Source organism: Zerene cesonia, chromosome 1 (genome assembly GCF_012273895.1).
Source record: "Zerene cesonia ecotype Mississippi chromosome 1, Zerene_cesonia_1.1, whole genome shotgun sequence".
NCBI classification, from domain to species: Eukaryota; Metazoa; Arthropoda; class Insecta; order Lepidoptera; family Pieridae; genus Zerene; species Zerene cesonia.
In genome coordinates this window covers 2,014,808-2,034,982 of record NC_052102.1, presented here as the reverse complement: position 1 = coordinate 2,034,982, position 20,175 = coordinate 2,014,808, and the positions used below count along the sequence as shown (strand labels likewise).

Below are 20,175 nucleotides of genomic sequence, written 5' to 3'. Positions count from 1 at the left end.
GGTGCCGCAATTGAGTTGTGGATATTAGATGGTGGGCTTTAATGGCCTATTATATGACATGTTTCAAGTACTTAGCAGATTTAATGATGTAAATAGAAAATGCAGTTAATGAAAAATAAAACTTTTATGTCATCGATCATATTGAATATTACTAATTGTACCATATTAATATTCCTTGAGATATGTGGAAAAGAAAAGTATTCTTGTCAGCATAAGCTGGAGCGAAGCATTTGGCGAAAATACGCCTGAATTGAAATCGAAATATAGGCAAAGTTTTCCCGTTTGCACTGCTATATCATTTGAATAGATTCCGATGGTTTTTGCTTCGCAGAGCATGTTAACCCGAATAAAGACCGGATGTGCCGCATCTAACCGCAAATATTTTTCCCTTTTTGCTTCATCTGTGCCTACACTGTCTTTTATTATATGCTTTTGTTTAAACTGGTATCGCCGATGTCAATATTCAACCGTTTCATTGTATCGACTACTGCGTTCACTACATGTACTATGCCATCCAACTAAGAATTGGATCGATCGAACGCCATTTTGTGACGTCATATGTGTATCCAACGAACTAATGATAATATAATCTCAGATGAATCATATAATCTCGCGATGAAACAAAGTACTTATAGGTACTTAATTCAAATATAACGAACACTAGCGATTCGCGCTAGCTCATTAAATACAAGAAAAAAACGTTTTATAATATGTAAGTAGATATTTTTTGGTAATTGTATTGATTAAATTATTTTTTTTTTAATTAGGTAATGCATTTAATATATTTATTTTATTTTCATTGTACATAGTTCACTTCATCTATTCATAGAGGTTCTGTTTGATCCACTATTTCTGCTATATATCGACATACTAATTAAAATATATGTATAGTGATATATATTTTACGCCTTCGTGTTTAAAGGTTGAGAAAAATAATTTATCGCATCCCGTAAATCGTGATTAGTAATTTATTATAGACAGACTTCGATCGTAAATACGAGTTACAAGATACACAATCCTACAGTCGTATATAAATTAATTTTATATTGTTCTAAAATGTGATTGTCATAATTCTAGTCAAATAAACAATTGTTAACGAAATAAACCTTATTAGTAATGCTTTAAAGGTGTATTAACAAAACTACAAACCAAAAGAAGCATGTTTTTTAAATAAATTCAACCTTATCCTGATCAGTATAAGTCGGAATTACAATGCACAAAAAAAAAACAAAGTCTACCCAAATAGATTTAGTTTTTTAGCTATGTTTTGACGCTAATTGTCTAACTAACGTTTTTTTGTTCGAATTCAATGTAATCCACAATGACATTACTCCAAAACACAAATATACTACTAGACGCTCGTCTCGGCTATGCCCGGATATCAAGATTCCTGTTTTATCACATGGGAGCATTTGATCGGGATAAAAAGTATTCTATCACCCAAATCAGCCTACACCCTGTGTGAATACCAAATTTCATCACAATCCGTTCCGTAGTTTCATCGTGATTAACGGACAAACATCCAAACGAACTTTCGCATTTATAATATTATTGTGTATAATTCTTATAGGGTTATCAAAAGATTTTCTCTTAAATATCCATGAAATAAACAACAATCACGCTGCATGTGTGACACAGATTCGACTTATCGCTGGTTGGGCCGTAAATAGGTAAATGGGTCAAATGCATTGCGTATGTTATCGCTCTACGTGGGAACTTGAGTTAACAAAAATATATTTTTAGTAATAACACCAATGGGTATTTGTTTTTGTGCTAACATTCGACTGTACGTTGAACAAATTGTATTTATAGGGGCATTTTACATTACTTGTAGGTAGGTATATTTATTTAATTTTAATTTTTATCACGTTGAAATGCTTTATGAAAGCATGGTGTTATTTATTTTTAGTTAATATTTTATGATCAGTAATTATACCTGGTTCAGAAAAGAGCTCCATAGGAAAAGAATTGTTAGGTAACTATTACAAGTAACGTATAATTAAATTATATATGTAAGGAACTATGGAGCTATTATTCATTTTGATAGTATCCCTTTTTTATGGTATAGGCTAGCAACGAGCAGACGCGTCGCCTGGTGAAAAACGATACACGCCGCCCATAAGCACCCACTTCGCAAGGAAGTGACTGTGTTGCTGTCCTCAAATAAGGATTGAGGGGTTGTTTTAGTATCTAAAATAAGGAAAAGATGCCTTGCTTTATAATAAGCTTTTCAGGTGCACGTAAGTTCTCTTCTTAAAAGACTGCATGTTATAGGAATTCGGAAAAACCGCAGATGGTAGACTGTTCCAAAGTTTGACAGATCCCTAAGATCCATAAGAGATCCCTAAGTTCAAACTAATTGGTAGCATTTCTTTTCATCGTAAGACTTTAACCTATAGGTTAAACATACTACAAGCTGTTTTGCATGTGTTATAAAACTATGTTCATTGTTTAGAAAGTTAATCGACCTATTACAATATAAATTATGATCAATCATTTTTGCTTTTATACAAGCCAGGTTAATTATTTAGCTTGACTGGATAATTTAATGCGGAAGTATTCCTTGGTAGGTACTTTCTTCTTTCCTACTTCCTACTAATACTATAAACACGAAAGTTTGTAAGAATGTATGTTTGTTACATTTCACGGGAAAGTCACTGAAAGTATTTTGATAATACTTGCCAGACTTATAGCTGATTTATCGCAATAACTCTAAAAAAATATGCTTTTGTTTGCGGATTCGTCCGCAAGTGTAACTGCGTAGTGCAACTACTTATTTATAATGATTAGCCGCGCCCTGCGGTTTCACCCGCGTAAGTCCGTATGCCGTAAGAATGTCGGGATAAAAAGTTGCCTATATGTTATTCCAGATGTCCAGCTATCTACGTACCAAATTTCATTGCAATCGGTTCAGTAGTTTTTGCGTGAAACAGCAACAAACACACACACATCCTTACAAACTTTCGCATTTTTAATATTAGTAGGATAGGATAGGATTATGAATACAATGAAATAGTTTTTATAAATAATCCGAATTTGTTTATCACTTAATATGATCAAGACATATCTTGATTGTATGTAACCTCGTCGTCTCTTTCATATTTTCAAGCTGCTTAGCTTGAAAATATGAAATAACTGTTGTCAATGAATCACTCAAGTCGCTATTCAAGACACTGAAAATGTCGTCACGAAACAATTAATAAATATTTAACATCATAAGCATTACACCTATATTTCGTAATAACACCATACAAGATTTCCGTCCAACAACTGTAAACAACATATCATACCATATCTTTGCATCATTCCTATTTAATCTACAATGTATCGCGTTCGTAGAAGAATTTTAAAGCAATTCTTTGTCTCTACGCCGGTGCGTTTTACGTTACGCAAGATATGTCGAAAGCCATGCAGTAAGCGAGTTTTCTAAATTTCAAACGTGTCGGATGCATTTAATTATAATTTATACGCAATCTTTCTATGAACGGCTAATTTTACTATAACTATATCAATAATATTGAGCGGCTGAGTTTGTTTTGAACAATTTGAACAATTCTTTCACCATTGGATATATAGATCTCTGATTATTATAGGCTATACATGACGGGAGAAGCCGGAGTGGACCGCTAATATAATATGGAACATGTTAACAAAATAAAATAAAAAACATCCTTATATATAATGGAATAAAGCTCATTGTCGTTCCAATGGTCCATTAGTTTTGGCAATCCATTAATTCCTTAACAGTTCTATCTACAATGTTTATAGCTATCTCTCATAGTAATCTACTCAAAACCTTAATTTGTACTTACATTAGAAGAAACCTATATCATTTCTTATAAATTCGCGCAATCAGCAATGTTTACCTTTTGTTACCATTTTAATGCAATGATAAGATTAGATTAACTGATTGGAAAAGGCGCCATTATTTTGTAACTGCAAAGAATTTGTGTTTGGTATTTTAATGAACTACGTCGCGAATCGGTGAAAGCATTTAGTTATGTAAAAATAAATGCAGTTACAAAATTAATGGCCGACTTTTGATCAAATATAAATGATGAATTCCTTATATTTGACAAATACCCAACGATCCCATTTTTAAACGACATAATAACTAAAATCGCTACGAAAAGATACACGATGAAGGATTTTATCGAAACAATAGTTCTATACATTAGAAAATAAAGAAACAAACTCTTCAGCTTTAAGAAGCTTATTAGTATAATATAGATTTTCAAACATCGGTTGAACGAAATTTTAAAATGTAATCATCAAGAAACTTTAAAGAAAATGTCAATTCGAAAAAAACCTAGATAAAATATTAATTCCACTACGAAGTCGATCGATCGTTTTCTCATTGAATCATCTTTATTCCTTCCTAATTTCCAATCCACTAGAATCTAGATTTTCAAACTTAGTCGAATTCGTAATCAAGGCAAATACTTTTTTTGAATATATAGAACCGCTCCCATGCCCAAGGTACTTTTGTCCCAACACACTTTCTACTGCGTTTTCAAGCGCGGCACGACAGACGAATAGAAAGTTGCAAGTACGTTGCATTGCGTACACGCATCGGTTGAAATTTGAACTATGTAAGAAGTTTGGAGCTCCAATGACCCAGTTTGTGGCGCTGCGTTTTAAACACAAAGAGTTTGCGTGTGTGAGTGCGGATTTTAAAGACTTTGAAAATGATACACTGTATGTTTATGTGTGCGTTTTGTTATTGTTAATAAATATTATTGTTCAAAATCAAGCCGTGGCGACTTGTAAATAAAGCTACACTCGGCACATCTATTTATAATTTTCTTGTTTAATAATGTTTAAGTGTATGTTTTGTCGGTTGTCCTCGAAAGAAATAAATATAATAACACAGCTTTTATAAATACTATCGATAGATGATTAGATGTAATGTGAGGCAGTTAATTTACTCATATTGAAATTAAATTTCAATCGAACTGAAGGACAAACTTTACAAATGCTACATTTTGTTTAAGTAAAGTTGTAGTTTTCAATCTACATTCCAAAAAGGTGGAAGTTATCAAATTGATAATTTTATCATAATTTTTTGGGTTTTTTAAATCAGAATCTTCGACTGGGTGCATCGAATTTGATGATTATTTCTTTATTTAAAAGCTGGAGCTGGCCTCTGGTTCTTTAAATTTCGTCTAGTTCTGACAAGTTGAGGGCGGTTTAATTTGTTATTATATATACCCGGTTAACCCGGGAGCGGAGCGGGAAGCTACTTAAACTAGCGACATTCGAACACAGATTTTTCTTAGCTTACTTTGCGTGCACTATAAGTTTCACCTTTCACCATGGTTGCAACTCGAAAGCCAAATCTTATATAACGGTGAGGGCGTGGCTATAACCATGCAAGTACATGCACCTAATGACAATAAGTCGAAATGGTGGCGATATGATGAGTTCAAATTAACATTTAGAATGCGGCATTATGGTAAAATTTGTTTTTATCATTATTATAATTGCGTGGATTGTGTGCGTTTGTGGGAGTCGAGCACGCTTCGGCACGAATTGGGCCAGCGCGCACTGGGGAACTACACTCCTACAGAAGACCGGCGGGATATAGTAGCGTGCTTTTGTTTCGTCCTTTTGTTCCTCACCCTTCCCAGTCCATTCCTTCTTTCTAGTCTTCCCCTATACTTCACCACTTAAAAGCGTGCAGCGCATTCGCAGAGGCACTATGAATATTTATGGACGGACATCGCTTACCATCAGGCGAACCAGCTCGGTTGCCTGCTATGACATAAAAAAATATATGAAAGCGTTTTATTTTTATTGAAATATTGTTTGTACGGTACGCTTATTTAAATGCATAAACAGATAAAATCTCAAAAAGAACACAGTTATTTAATTAAGCATACATTTTCACACTTCATTTACTAACTGTGTAATTATTACTGTGTATTTTTACTATGACCGCCTCCTTGGTACAGTGGTAAACGCGTGAGCGTAGAACCGAGAGGTCCTGGGTTCGATTCCCGGTAGGGACAATAAAAAAAATATCTCGGTCTGGCAGGACACAGAAGGCTGATTACCTACTTGTCCATAAAGTAAATCGATCAGTGAAACATATATATATCATCTGACCCATACCCCAGTAGGGGACACGGGACTTCACTATATTTTTACTATAAATATCAGTGAAAATATCAAATAAATAATACATGCAATTACATGTAAACTATCGTAGTCAATGATCATAATATGCATACAAATCTCATTATCATTTACACCTTAAAACTCGCTTAATGGCATCAGACAATTGTCATCCCTATTGCTTATATATACATACCAAAATCGCATATCAAAAATAACAATGGGCCGAATAAAATCATGTTTCTACAGTACGTAATTGAACCTGTGTGGGACAGTGTTCGTCCCAAACTGGTTACCTACATTTGGGTCAAGGATTAGCCACATTATTTTGTCCCCACGCGGAATCTTCCCTTCTCCCTTTATTTTAAATTTTTCTACTAGATATGCGCAGTGTATTTCTATACATATTTATAAGGAATACATGATTATTAAAACAGCTGCTATTTTATTCGAAAATAAACGGTTGTGTTTATTGAAAATATGTACTGGAAACGCTATGTTGAACCTTAAATTTGTTCAGATATTCTATCTTGTGTTGTACTTTTAAAAATGTTTTATGTTAAAGAAAAATCAAAATTTTCTAAAATAATTTTAAGAATATTAATAAAAATTGATATATTATGTAATTACAAGGTGGTTCATTACATAATATATAATGTTATTTCCCACTATGTCTTACGATTCCGGCCAATGAAATAGCTCAAACGCACACCAAAGCACTTCAGAGTACAGGTACGGACTGCACACACGCAGCCAGCGGCCTTGGGAGTTACGTAAGCGTCGCGCCTCGAAGGTCCTCCGAGCTGTCCTTGGCCCTCCCGGCCCCACCCCTTGCCTGTTATTTAGCCTAGACGCAGCTAGCGAGAGGATATAAGCGTGCAATGTAATTACATAATGTATAAATAATGATTAATTACTATCGTCAAAGGAATCTCTTGCGATCTCTTGTGAAATTCTCTTTCAATTCTATCCGAATGTAGTTTAAATGATGTTGAAGTTATGAACTTAAAGTATAGATTTTTTCGTCCTCCGTTTTTATTGTAGATTACACTGTTAATTGTTATATAATTATGCGTTTATAGAGTATTTTTCGCTATATTACAAACGGTTTACGATATTGTAAACGGGCCTATAATTAATGTGGCTAATTATGAAAATAGGACTACTATTAAGCTATTTGGCCTTTTCAGGGTAATTATTTCTCAAAGGCAGCAATATTGCAGCTTTTTCCTTTTTGTAGTAGATTCTTTCAAGAGTAGTTGATAAAATCAACAAAATTAATTATTTGAAAACGTCGTTGAAAGTTTCTTGATATAATAATCGATATTTTTACTTTGTCTTATGATAGAACTTCTAACAGTAGTCTATTTTTAATCGCGCAATGGTCGACAGCAAAAAATAAGTCATGCGTGTGTCTGTATGATAAAACTTTTATTTGAACAATTAATTTCAGTATAACTTTTGTATTGTGTATATAGCTATATTGATAGGTATATCCATATCATTACAAATGGTATTATTATAAATGTAAAAGTGTTTGTTTGTTTGTCTTTCAAGTAGCAACGCTTATTTCTAAAGTTAGTTTTCAATAACTAGCTAAAAAAAGATAACTTCAGCAAAAACATTTTATTACAATTTTAAGATTATAAGATCGCCATAATCTGAAAATTGCCTAATAAGTATCGAATATATTAAATAAATTACGTTTTATCTTCAAGTGAGAATTTAGAACTGGTTTATTGATATCTCACTCAATTCAATGCATATAATTTTAACTTGATAATAAATGTTATATAAAAACCATGTATTTTATAAAACTCATTTACCATGTTTATTGATTAGAAATTGTTTTTTATAAGAATAGATGAATAGAAATAAAACATTATATATTTTGATTTTTATCTTATTTCGTACTATTTCAAGTAGGTAACTAATGAGCCATATTATATGTGGTTCCGTTAATTGTCTTTTGTATCACTGTTTCATGGTTAATAGTTTAATTGCATAATCAGGAGAACTAAAGAGCTTCGTATATAAAAATATAAAGGACTAGCTTCGTTGCGAGGTTTCACCTGTCCGTATCCCGTAGAAATATCGGGATAAAAGGTTACCTATATCTTATTCCAGTTGTCTAGCGGTCTACGTGCCAAATATTCTTTTTTTGCATTCGGTTCAGTAGTTTTTGCGTGAAAGATCAACAAACACACACACATCCTTACAAACTTTCGCATTTATAATATTAAGTAGGACAGGATAGTTTTTATGAAACTTGATAAGCAATTTTTTTTCTGCCAAGATTTATGGAATAAGAAACAAACGGGTTATATTAAATTATACCTATTATGTGATAACTGTCTCATTGTGATAATGGGCTAACAGACATTAAATCTATACAAATATCATAAAGCTGAAGGGTTTGTTTGTTTGTTTGTTTGTTAGAATGCACTAATCTCATGAATTAGTGGTCCGATTTGAAAATTTCTTTCAGAGTTAGATAGCCCATTTATTGAGGAAGGCTATTATATGTACCACGGGCGAAGCCGGGGCGGATCGCTAGTAGATAATAATACGCATGTCGTGAGAGCAGAAAATTGGTGGAAAATGCTGCCAACCATGTTTTTTCTATGAATTACCCAAGTTGTAAACTGTGCTTATTCACTTCACAAACATTAGTGATTGGACTGTTATGGTTCTAATTCACTTTTCTTTAATAATGAAATGAATACTTATTATTAAGAACTTACATTAAATGTAAATTACTGTAATATTTTCTAATATCTAGAAAATATTACTTACAGTGAATGGTTGGGTTCATGTATCGGTTTTCATTAAATTTCAGTACTATTTAATTTGTTGAGATTATTGATTCTTATAACCCTAGAATTGGCGTAGCAATTTCATATTACCAAACTCGCGTATTTTGAAGGCGCGTTTAATTTTTTTTTTATTAATAGGCACTACAATTATTCTCTAGGCTATCTATTAGGCAATCTTTCCATTAGGTATATCTCTGGGGAGTATCTAAAAAAATATAGTTAACAAAATTTTTCGTCTCTAATTCCATTCATTTCGATAGCAAACACTTATTAATTTATCATATTTATATCGGCCAAATATTTCCGCATGTGTTTTAGCTATTTGTCGAGTCGTTTAATCAGTTGTTATCTTTGCGAGTCTATGAAATAAAGGTTATCCAATTGCAGATACCACGTGGCTTTACTCGTTGAATCTAATCACGTTTATTTTATCATCATGGCAGTTATTTAGGTACGGAACGTAAAATTTTAATTGCGGCTTCTAAATCAGTACTTCGGAAGGCGTCGCGTGCTTTGTCAAGAAAGTGTGGTCATTACAGGCCTTGTGTTTTTAATGTTTATGCACATTGAATATTGTGTACATTTATCTTGAATCATTCTATTGATTATAATATTAACGTTAGTGTTATAATAAATACGAAAAGCGAGTGTTTTACAATTATGCCGCTTTACCGTAACTGTGATTTTAGTTTTCATTTTCCTGAATACCATATACAAATATCCCATTAGTTAAAATACTACATTAATGGAATAATAGTTACTTATTTTAGCAATGTTTGACCTCTCGAACATTAGTTTATGCATTGGAGTGTCTTTGGGAGACCTCTTAAGCTGACTTAAAAGTCGAGGCAACAGTAGATACAGTAAACAAATACAAAGTCTAACGATGTCGTTCAAATGCGCAAACTGTCAAAAAACGGTCGACGTCCAAGGCAGGCCGGCTCTGAAGCGGTAGGCGCTAATAGGTGACTGCGCGGGGCCGCGTTGACAGTCTCTATGCAAATGTTAATGCGACAAGACCAGTTTTCGCCTCAAAGCGGTTCCGGGCCTACCTACTCTTGTCCGCTCTATTCACGCCCATAATTATTTCTGAACGTATGCTCATAAACTGGATTCTCCATGAATTCATTAGGCGCACGATAAATCGACGGTTGTGTGGGATTCTTTTCAATTAAACATCAAAATCGCCGATACGGAACCAGCTAGGCAATATCGGGCAAAAAATTGTGATGCAATATAGGTGTATAAAAAAAGATACGGTTGTCTCATTATCAAGTTCAATAGCCCCAAAACGACAGCACGTGTATGCAAAAACTGGGAAACGATTGATATCTATGCAAAAATATCCTCTCGATGGAAGATTTTAAGGCGCAATCTGCGCTACTACATTGCGCGTTTAAAATTTATCGCATGCTTCGGGGTGTCAACACGCATTTATCAATGACATCGTACATCCAGCCTAGATTTATTCGTAGATGAGGCCTCTAGATTTTCCTGAGGCCGGTATACGTTAATATTTCAAAACAATACTTTCCTTGCGTCCATAAAGTCCAAAATTGCAGTCCTTGAATACGTTCAGACCATCAATGCTCTGCCGAGCCGTGCACAAATACCATAGTTCGTCACTGAATGTGCGTTCACTTCGTATCACTTGAATCACTAGCACTAGCTCCGGGCGATGTCCGTGCTCACTTCCGCATATTGCAACGCGCTTGGTGTCGCCGAGCGCGATCCAGCGACCGCGTAACTGCCGTAAGCGTGGCTCGCTAATGCGACCGCCGAAAACTCCTCACTCTGTTCGAATGCAGAAAATTCGGACGCGGCGGGTGGGGGACGCTCTACGAGTACGACTATCCGAATCTAAGCGTGTACGTGCAGCGCTTCGCTATGAAAAAATCCAAGGTTAACGCGCTGCCAAAAAAAGACGCACGCAAAATGTAAAAAACGGCTAGATCGGCGCCTCTCGCGGGCCGTGGTGCAGCTCTGCACACGCTACCGCATTCGTTACATCTTACTCGATATCTAGGCATTGTGAAATACTTCAATAAATGCTTTAATAGATTTTTAATCGTACGCTATAACGAACACGAAAAAAAATTGTAGCAAATGATACTTTTAATCCGTGAAATCGACGTCCAAATTTCTGTTTTGTTTTGATTTATCCCTAGGCATATATATTCATCCATTGATCGTATCTACCACAAAAAAATGTCTTTATTTGAATATTTAATATGACGGTTTTTTTATACTAGATGTTCAAAAACTATACCAAAAATACAAAATGTTATTGTCTATAAAACAAATGTCCAAAAAAAATCCCTTTGTCTATAATAGTAAAACTACAGAACCTATGATATAACAATTTTCAAATCTCAAGCATGTAGTAAATACAATGATGTAATGGCTATGTCGTTTGCCTCAAATAACAATGATGCAGCTCGCAATTGTATGACCAAAAATCGACGTGACCTTGACTATACTGAGCGTTTCGCAACGTACCACAGAGTACCAATACAATATTCTAAAGTATGTTTAATCTGTGGTGGTCACGCCTCTATAATTTTCTATGTCTATTAACCTCCGGGAAATGAGTGCATGATAGCTTCACATAAGAATTAGTTGTGTTATAAATTGGTTGATGGTTTTTTTTTTATTATTTCGTACATGTTTTGTAATCAATTACTACTAATTATCAATAATTAATATAAGTAGTTTAAATGCAATATTCTAAAAACGTCAGTCGCAAATAATCCAACTACAAAAACCTTTTTTGAATTTGAAACAAAAATGCGATGTATTTAATCGAATGTGATAAGGATAAATATATCAATAATTTGAAATTAAGATATTTGCAAGTTTTTCTAGTTTACCGGATGTAAAACCCGAAAAGAATTCCAATAAGAAACAAGATCTTAAAACATAGAAATAGAGAGAATACAAACTTGAAATATAGAATTAATTCGGTTAATATATTTGAAATAAACCATGAATCATAGCATGTGCATAACACATGAACAATAGGTAATGTTTCAATATCCTTATCATTATTTTGGCAAGGCCACGTGAGCTATGATAAGAGTCTCAGAATTAGAACACAGGGTGTTCCATTTTATTTTCCGATACTTCTAGTTTTTTTTTTTATTATTTATCAGTCTTATAAGTATGAATTAAACACTGTTTTATATACTTAACATAAAGTTCAGATAACATTAAGTAAAAGATTAATTTCGAAGAGTAATTATCTTTTAACATTTTAACAGGTCAATCACCGATTTCGCTTATGTAATGCGTATGTATAATATGATGAACAAAATTGTTATCTAATTAAATAATTTATTAATAAGATATAATGAAATTGTATAAATTAATAAGCATTTTTATTCGCAACAAGAAACAAAATCTGTACTGTATGATATTAAAGTATATTGGAGTAACTATAAAAAATCCTATGCATTGTATTGCAATAACCTAACTAACTTTTCAATAATTAGTATCTCCATATCATAAAAATATATATGTTTAACATCTTTGTTTCTTTTAATTATAAGATATTCAACGTATGTACTATCTAGCTTTCCGCCCGCAGTTTTGTCTGCAAAAGAATCGTCCCATTCAAAAGAAATTCCCATGGAAATAATGTTTTACCGCTGCCACTTGCGGCCGTAAAACATTTTGCCTGTCTCTCTATAGCTTCCTAACTATATCCAGACACAAAAATCGTATCATAGCACCGCTCCGTTGCGATTTTGAAAGTAACACATAAACGAACAGTCTTACGCATTTATAATATTTAAATGAGAATTTAATTAAGGTATTTAATGAGTTTCTTAAAATAACTTTGTTTCGATTGGGACGGAAAATCGTCACACACCGACTAAATATTATAATTTAGCACAAATTATTTATGCCGTTATTGTAAATTCATAACACAAATAGTTATTTTATTTTGAGAATGGTGCTAGATTTTATAGCTACGATGAATTATATCGGTTTTTAAAATATAACCAGCTGTATACCGGTTTTCTTTGATATATTAGTTTGGTCAAAGACTTATTCGTGGTGTTTTCATAAAATTCAATAAGATCCACTTTTGATTTTTTTTGAGGCCACTATAGGTGAACTATTTTATGAGCTATGGCTTTCTTTAAAATATTTATCTTTGGTTACATATAATTATATGTTTGGTTTTCTTATTAACAGCTATATTATCTAAGCCGTTTTTCTCATTAAAATAGATGATACGTCGATAAGACAATTTTATATTTTTGTTAACAAAATGTTTTAATGTCTTTAACTGATTAATTAACTGGGATTATGACATCAAAACGCCTGAGATTATGGTATAAAGAGGTAAAGGAGCATGGCCGCATTATGGTTTACGGCCTGCGACTACTGCGATGTCGCTGTCCGCCTGTCTGTTTGTATATATATATATATATATATATATATATATATATATATATATATATATATATATATATATATATATATATATATATATATATATATATATATATATATATATATCTCACTGTATTTCATAAGCCGTGATATTAAGACAGTTGTAATTTTCATTTTTTAAGATTATGTATTTCTTTCTCCGCTTTAAGTATAAAACGAGTTTAAGTAACCATGGACAGGGTCACTAAATGGATGAGTATTGTTTTACTTTATTTATAAGGAATCCCTAGTGTCGTGAGTCCTATCCGCACTTGACCGTTTTTTTGTTATTCCAATATATTATGCATACTCTTTTGCTATTGTATTGCTAATTAAATGTAAATGGAGAAAATAAATATAAAAATGGCGCATTAGGAGATTCACGATGATTATAAAAAAAGATTTTGAACTTATAAGGAATATAACATATTTATATATTACTAGCTGCGCCCCGCGGTTTCACCCGCGTAAGTCCGTATCCCGTAGGAATGTCGGAATAAAAAGTAGCCTATATGTTATTCCAGTTGTCCAGCTGTCTACGTACCAAATTTCATTGCAATGGGCTCAGAAGTTTTTCCGTGAAAGAGCAAACAAACACACACACACGTCGTTACAAACTTTCGCATTTATAATATTAGTAGGATGAAAACCTTGTGATGAGAAATAAGTCTTTGTAAAGGACGTTGGTTCTTAAAACTTTAAAAATATTGAATAGCATCTCGAAGTTATGTTAAAGACTTAAGTATCTCATAAAGATTTTTTTTATTATAAGATAAAGAAACATTGGTGACCTTCTATGCAAATTGTTTTATATGTTAAAGTTAAGGTCTAGAATTAACAATAAATATAGTTAGAATAAATGTACCAATAATAGAATCAACTAAACTCTCTCACTTTCTCTGAAAGTAATGATTTCATTACTTTCAGAGAAAGTGAAAACAATTGTTTTCAAGAAAAAAATTAACAAAACGATTAAAATTTTTTCCAGAACCGGCATTCTCTTAAAAACAGACAAACATTACTTATTGACATTTTCAACATTATCACGTCGGAGAACTAATATAAAAGATTATGTGACATCGGCACAAACTTCTACCTTCCTCGTATTATACCTCCCAATTACCAATTACCATTATAACAATGTTTTTTATCAGTATTTCAGTCTGAAACAACATCCTATATATCGGAGGGCTTACTAAATTCTTGTAGGGTAATCTTATCTATAGTATCCGTCTACTGCATAGGCATATTATCAATTTTTCACGTTGGGCTGTACAAAAAATAGCACTCTGCTCATATCTTGCTTTTATTTTACTTGCATTTATACTAAGTAAACATATATGACTATCTTTGTTTGTTTAGATTTCATGTATTTATATTATTGCCTTATATTTAACTAGATTTTCCCATTTAGCCACTGGAAAGAGACGTTTCACCGCGTGAAAAATTATCCTATGGTACACTCTAGCACCCTAACCAGCTACAGACACAAAACGATACCATAAAATCCACATTTTTTACGGGTAGTTGCTTGTCTAATATCGCCTAGTATATATAACTGAAGTCTGATAAATAAATTTTATAAACATGGCCCACGAAGTCGCGGGAACCAGCTAGCATTAAAAGCCACCGGAAAATGCGTAACTGTTTAAAAATTTAAACGTTGCAAGTGGCGCCAACTGTTGCCTATATTTGGTACCGCGATACGGCCTTCGCATACTAAACTGAATTTTGGGCGTATAATTTATGCCAAATTTCGTTTAACTAAACACGCTTCAGTACCTTATGGTGTGTAAAATTGCATCATCACAATAGGCACATTATTATTATTACCTTTAATACAGATCTACAAAACATTTCGTCAAACGGTGAAGGAGCAAACGGTTATGGAGAGTCTGTTACATTCAGTGATTATGAAATTAAATGATTTTGAATTGCATTAATTCAACATGAGGTGTTAAAAGATGTTAAGCATCATCTCGTCTAGGTCATATCTGGCTAAATAAATAAAGAACGAAGACCACAAACCAAGGTGAAAACGAAATAGTTCTCATTTCTATAACAATATCATGAGATACGGAACCATAAGAGTTGTCGAGCTATGGACCCCTTTGATAGAACATTGTTTCCTACTAATACCACTAACATTATAAATGCAAAAGTTTGTGAGGATGTGTATATGTTTGTTACTCTTTCACGCAACAACTACTGAACCGATTGCAATGAAACTAGGTACTTAGATAGTAGGACAACTGGAATAACACATACACAACTTCTTATCCTAATATTCCTACGGGATACAGACTTACGTGGGTGAAACCGCGGGACGTAGCTAGTATGATATATACTGACAGAATATTCGCTCAATATCGCAGTGTTAGGTGGTGTACTAAAGTGAAAATCACATTGTTTACATTTTATGTCTCATCTCTTTGGCCTTACCGTTCATTTTTGGGTCACAAGATGACATGAAACGACACCATTAAATTTAATAATAATAATAAAAATGTACCAATGTATTTCGATACATTGTTCTTTTTCTATTCATACACACAATAAATTACCTCTTCTTAACAGCTGATTACATATTTAATTCTGTCATTAAACAACATTCAATGCCATCCCTTTTATGATATGATTTAATGAATTTAGCGTTCGAACGTCCTATATATTTGGAAACATAACATATTATTAATGCAATTGTCAATTGATTGTTGTATTTATTATACAATACCTAACAATAACAGGCAAAAAAATTGTGAAGGAGCCCTCATAAATATCAACACCAATAAAATAAGAAGACTTTGTATGAACGCAGTAATCTTAGGAATGCTATTATAGGTTATATATGTGCCACGGACAAAGCCGGGTTGGACCAGTAGTTCATTCTACTCTGTATTTTCGTATTTCTTGTTACAGCGGCGGCAGAAACACATCATGTCTGAAAATTTCAACTATCTGTTTTATGGAGATGTTATTTGAAGGGATGCCGTGTTCTACGCAGTTGCAGTCTACGTTAGTTTAGGATCAGGCGTGCAAGAGACAATGGAAAGGTTTCTCTGGCCTGCTTATAGTTCTGCTTAATCATTCTTCTTTTCTGCAGTAGCTCAATGAGCACAAAACGAATAGCTTTACGGTCTCGGAACAAGAGGTAGATACCCCATGACTGAAGTATCAGATACTCAGGCTAGGATGTCGGCAGTTATGAGTTTAACCGCAAATTGAATTAAATCCATGGCTATTCTATTGAGTTCCTCATGTAACATACTCGCATGAAAGCTAGAGAGAGCTTAGTTGTCGATGCTATTGAAATTTGACGTATATTCATGTAATGTTTCTCATATTTCTTGTCAAAGATGAATTGTTTAGTAAATGTGCGTTAGTCGAGTCGGTACAAATAACCTAAAGGACCAAGTCAACCCTTTCTAAAAACATTCAAGGTATACGCTTTCGCAATAGAATTCCTCAAAGTATTAAATCGTTTAGTAGTTAAAACTGTATTAGTTCAGATAGCCTACTATAGCATTATTGAATATATGGAAATCCATGGAATATAAGCGATTATATGCAAAGAGTTTTTTAATGCACATTTCTTTTATAATTATTCTATAGTTTCGTAAAAAGGGCATAACTAGTGTGACTTTATAGGCTATTTACACACGAACGCTTTTATCGTGTCATAAACTATAATTATATACATTTATAAAAATAAACTATTTTTTTATGGCACAACTGTTGCCTACCTTCAGTTATGACGTCATTGTCATAAATTTTTGACAAAGTAATGATGTTCGAAACAAATTAACAAAAACAATAACAGAGAATGAAATAATTGCCCTATATAAAAATATCCTTATGATACATAAAGTAATTTTTGAAAAAAACTTTCTAAATTTAGACAATTAGAATATATAAATATATTATCGTATTAAAGGAAGCACGTAATAGTTTGTGTTACTGAAGGATAATATTAAATAAACTGAAACGCACTGCACCTTTCTATTGACAACAAAGAAAGCCGGACGGACAAAATAAAGAAATTGATTTAGCCATAGATAGCCATAATATAGCTTCTGTCATTTTATTTAGTATAACAATGAACCAGGTGAACATGAATGTAAAAAGAACTGATCATAATAATTAGTCAGCCCATTAAAAAAATCGAAAATAAATACAAAAATGTATTTAAATTAAAATCGATTAAACCACGTCCACAAAAACACAGCAACGCATACACGAATTACACAAACATAAAAATACACGGAACCACTGCACATATACATAAAGCACTCAAGCGTGATCGGCCTCATTTAGTTTTCAATTTAGACAGAAGGCCGCTCTAAAATGTCCGATACTTACGTGAATGTTCAGATCGCCATCGGCGTCTCGATCGTACGGTAGTTTGGCCGGCCGCCAGACGCGGGGCGTAAGGGGCCCTTGATCAACCGCGGACGCGCGGTATCGAGGAAGTAAGTCCCAACGAACTGTCATCGTTCGCACGGAAATCGGGCGGCGGCAGAGGCGAGCGCAGCGCGCAGGCGCGCGGCGCCCGTTAACAGCCCTGCAAACCCCTGCAGCCCGGGCCCACCCTTTAAATCGAACGTCATATCCCGCTACCCCCTACCCGCTCCTGAAACCACCCCGCAGACCCTAAAAAATGCATTGCGTAACGCTCCCGCTGAATTCAGGCTCGATCAATTATACACCTGCGTCGCTAAGCCGATACTCGTTTTGGAATACGGTTCTATAATGTGTCAACTACGAATACAAGGCTATTGAATGCTTACTAGGTCAAGCCCAGATCTGAACGGGAATAGCAAGGGACCGTCTGATATTTTTACTTATCTGATATACCCGTGTTCTGAATAGTTCGAGGGGACACTTTAATTGATATGAGACAAGGCATTGTTCCCATTTTTTATCGCTGAACAATTAATTTATAAACCTATCTCGTCTCATCATCGAACAGTTTGGTTCACATTTCTTATAGATGAGACAATATTATAGTACAGATAGATGTGACACCGAAATGTAAAATAAATGATGATTGTGACATTTAATAAATCGATACGAAAAGTCTGCGTAAATTAACATAATACGACATTATTAAACATAAAATACACTTCGAACAATCAATATGCAAGATATAAACTACGATATAAGAATTTTATTAATAATTTATGTTAAAATGCGAAAAATTCCACGTGTAGTGTTTACAAACCAATAAAATTCATAAACTTGCGTAAAAATTTATCCTTATCATGCATCTGCGTAAGTAATTCAAATGTGCAAATAATAAATGATTTATTATTGGCATTTCAAAATGGCGGCTCACGTATAATCGATTTTTTCAGTACACAACGATTTCAACAGCAAAATAATTTTAATGTACTTTTTAGAGAAATCCTTTTCGAGCTAGGCTCTTAATTTAGATCGTCCTCATACCTGAAAACTTTGAATATTACCACACCTTTACAGAAGAAAGGCAAACAGTCTTTTATTTTAATTTCTCTTGTTATTTCTTTTCTTTTTAAATTGTCGTGTCTGTGTTTAGGTTTTTTCTTATTTGTTAGTTGTTGTGTGTGAATAAATGTATGTCTATTTTCAGCATATTCTTTTGTAAGAAAATAACTAATTATCCCTTTTTTTATTTCCTCTTTAAATAAATAAACGAATATAAGAATAACCGGTGATTGACTATGGCATACGCCAGGGAGAAAAGAGAAAAAAAACAGGTCCACGTGCGAGTCGGACTCGTGCTCTAACGGTCCCATACTATTAGCTACAAATTGTGACAGACGGGCAGACTGACAAACGAACGGAGGATAACTGAGTCTTAGTTATAGAGTTTTGTTTTCCCGTTTTGTTAGGGAACGCTAAAATTATACAATATAGCTTACTTGTTTTTTATGTGACGCTTCATAGAGACAAAGAATGACAAACAAACACAATTTCTCATTTATAATCTTAGTACGGATTTAACTCGGCATGTATTTTCTAATGGCATCTTAATTTTATAAACCGAATTTTGATTTTCTTTTATTGTGTAAAACTGTCTGTCATATTACTCATCATTATGTTAAGTTTATGAGTTCAATAAATTTTTAACGGGAATAAAATTAGAATATACCACATTCAGTAAGGAATCTGAATTAGCAATGCGATCAAAATTGGCAAATATAATAAATAAGATCGTAACAACCGCGCAATAAAGGTTCTTTTTGTTTACCTATTTATTGAATGATAAAAATACAATAGAATTTTCTCTATGTTCCCAAAAACTAGGTTCTCAATGTCCCGTTCTCTGTCCTCGGCTGTTTTTTGTTTTTATTTTCACCCAATTGGCATAACTCTATTTGTATTTGACAGCTAATTGTTGTCATTTAGCCGCATTTTAAAATCTTAAGTGGTACCTCTCTGTACAGGACATCGGTGGTCTTTTTTATAAAAATAATTATTTATTGAAGAGTTTTACTCAGATAAGCAGTACCTAAAGCGGAAATTAAAAGTTAATACATTGATATGATGCCCTACTTAGCATCGTTCTATCAGACTTCTAGTATTCATTAACTAGGTTGTATTTGTATGGTCTTAGATTTTCCAAAGCACATGAATGTTTTATCAAACAGACTATCGATCACAAAGAGGCCCGTTCGGAAACCGGGTCATAATAGTCGCTGAAAACTAATGCAGCTGTTGTGCTCCTTTCTGAAATAGAAACTCGATAAATAGGTCAAATGATGCGTTTCTTTTGACTTTATTTATTTGCATCTTCATCATTGATATGTTTGTTATATGACGT

At 33.4% G+C, this 20,175-nt stretch overlaps 1 protein-coding gene across 1 annotated transcript in view; it reads right to left on the bottom strand.

The window, feature by feature from the left end:
• Positions 1-17,851, bottom strand: part of LOC119831977 (zinc finger protein chinmo-like) — a 45,000-nt gene extending 27,149 nt beyond the window's left edge. Inside the window, exon 1 of the mRNA XM_038355557.1 lies at positions 17,733-17,851. The gene's annotated coding sequence lies outside the window, so the exon portion shown is untranslated. The remainder of the gene's footprint in view (positions 1-17,732) is intronic.
• Positions 17,852-20,175: the final 2,324 nt, after the last annotated feature.